Genomic DNA, 2,576 nt, shown 5'->3' with positions numbered 1-2,576 from the left:
TGCTTGGTGACTTCACTGCACCTAATTCCAATTTACATGGAAGAAGCATCTCCATTCCTGCCATTGGAGCAAACAACTTTGAGCTGAAACCTCAATTAGTTTCTCTGATGCAGCAAAACTGCAAGTTTCATGGACTTCCATCTGAAGATCCCTTTCAGTTCTTAACTGAATTCTTGCAGATATGTGATACTGTTAAGACTAATGGAGTAGATCCTGAAGTCTACAGGCTCATGCTTTTCCCTTTTGCTGTAAGAGACAGAGCTAGATTATGGTTGGATTCTCAACCCAAAGACAGCCTGAACTCTTGGGATAAGCTGGTCACGGCTTTCTTAGCCAAGTACTTTCCTCCTCAAAAGCTGAGCAAGCTTAGAGCTGATGTTCAAACCTTCAGACAGAAAGAAGGTGAATCCCTCTATGAAGCTTGGGAAAGATACAAACAGTTGACCAAAAAGTGTCCTTTTGACATGCTTTCAGAATGGACCATCCTGGATATATTCTATGATGGTTTATCTGAGCTATCAAAGATGTCACTGGACACTTCTGCAGGTGGATCCATTCACCTAAAGAAAACGCCTGCAGAAGCTCAAGAACTCATTGACATGGTTGCTAATAACCAGTTCATGTACACTTCTGAAAGGAATCCTGTGAGTAATGGGACGCCTATGAAGAAGGGAGTTCTTGAAGTTGATACTCTGAATGCCATATTGGCTCAGAATAAAATATTGACTCAGCAAGTCAATATGATCTCTCAGAGTCTGCATGGAATGCAAGCTGCATCCAACAGTACTCAAGAGGCTTCTCCTGAAGAAGAAGCTTATGATCCTGAGAACCCTGCAATAGCAGAGGTAAATTACTTAGGTGAACCTTATGGAAACACCTATAACTCAACATGGAGAAATCATCCAAATTTCTCATGGAAGGATCAAAAGCCCCAACAAGGCTTTAATAATGGTGGAAGAAACAGGTTTAGCATTAGCAAGCCTTTTCCATCATCAACTCAGCAACAGACAGAGAACTCTGAATAAAATGCTTCTAATTTAGCAAATCTAGTCTCTGATCTATCTAAGGCCACTGTAAGTTTCATGAATGAAACAAGGTCTTCCATTAGAAATCTGGAAGCACAAGTGGGCCAGCTGAGTAAAAGGATCACTGAAATCCCTCCTAGTACTCTCCCAAGCAATACAGAAGAGAACCCAAAAGGAAAGTGCAAGGCCATTGACATAAGCGCCATGGCCGAACCTGTGAGGAGAGGAGAGGAAGTGAATCCCAAGGAGGAAGACCTCCTGGGACGTCCAGTGATCAATAAGGAGCTTCCCTCTGAGGAACCAAAGGACTCTGAGGCTCATCTAGAGACCATAGAGATTCCATTGAAACTTCTTATGCCCTTCATGAGCTCTGATGAGTATTCCTCTTCTGAAGAGAATGAGGATGTTACTGAAGAGCAAACTGCCAAGTTTCTTGGTGCAATCATGAAGCTGAATGCCAAATTATTTGGCATTGATACTTGGGAAGTTGAACCTCCCTTGTTCATCAATGAACTAAGTGATCTGGATCAACTGACATTGCCTCAGAAGAGACAGGATCCTGGAAAGTTCATAATACCTTGTACCATAGGCACCATGATCTTTAAGGCTCTGTGTGACCTTGGTTCAGGGATAAACCTCATGCCCCTCTCTGTAATAGAGAAACTGGGAATCTATGGGGTGCAAGCTGCTAAAATCTCATTAGAGATGGCAGACAATTCAAGAAAACAGGCATATGGACAAGTAGAGGACGTGTTAGTAAAGGTTGAAGGCCTTTACATCCCTGCTGATTTCATAGTCCTGGATACTGGAAAGGAAGAGGATGAATCCATCATCCTAGGAAGACCTTTCCTGGCCACAGCAAGAGCTGTGATTAATGTTGACAGAGGTGAAATAGTCCTTCAATGGAATGAGAAATCCCTTGTGTTTAAAACTCAAGGATCCCCCTCTGCAACCATGGAGAGGAAGCAGAAAAAGCTTCTCTCAAAGCAGAGTCAACCAGAGCCCCACAATCAAACTCTAAGTTTGGTGTTGGAGAGTTGATGAGCGGATAATTTATACGCTTTTTGACATTGTTTTTAGTATGTTTTTAGTAGGATCTAGTTACTTTTAGGGATGTTTTTAATAGATTTTGTGTTAAATTCACATTTCTGGACTTTACTATGAGTTTGTGTGTTTTTCTGTGATTTCAGGTATTTTCTGGCTGAAATTGAGGGACTTGAGTAGAAATCAGATTCAGAGGTTGAAAAAGGACTGCTGATGCTGTTGGATTCTGACCTCCCTGCACTCAAAGTGGATTTTCTGGAGCTACAAAACTCGAAATGGCGCGCTTCCAATTGCGTTGGAAAGTAGACATCCAGGGATTTCCAGCAATATATAATAGTCCATACTTTGGCCAAGAATTGACGACTTAAACTTGCATTCAACGCCAGCTTTCTACCCAAATCTGGCGTCCAGCGCCAGAAAAGGATCCAAAACCAGAGTTGAACGCCTAAACTGGCACAAAAACTGGCGTTCAACTCCACAAATGGCCTCTGCACGTGCAACACTTAA

At 42.2% G+C, this 2,576-nt stretch overlaps 1 non-coding gene across 1 annotated transcript; it reads right to left on the bottom strand.

The window, feature by feature from the left end:
- Positions 1-362: 362 nt before the first annotated feature.
- Positions 363-470, bottom strand: LOC112773455 (small nucleolar RNA R71). The gene has a single exon (XR_003188004.1). It is a non-coding gene; the product is annotated as a small nucleolar RNA R71 (small nucleolar RNA).
- Positions 471-2,576: the final 2,106 nt, after the last annotated feature.

The sequence above is a fragment of the Arachis hypogaea genome, chromosome 18 (assembly GCF_003086295.3).
Source record: "Arachis hypogaea cultivar Tifrunner chromosome 18, arahy.Tifrunner.gnm2.J5K5, whole genome shotgun sequence".
NCBI classification, from domain to species: Eukaryota; Viridiplantae; Streptophyta; class Magnoliopsida; order Fabales; family Fabaceae; genus Arachis; species Arachis hypogaea.
Note: the sequence above shows the minus strand (reverse complement) of the source record. Positions and strands in the feature narration are given on the sequence as shown.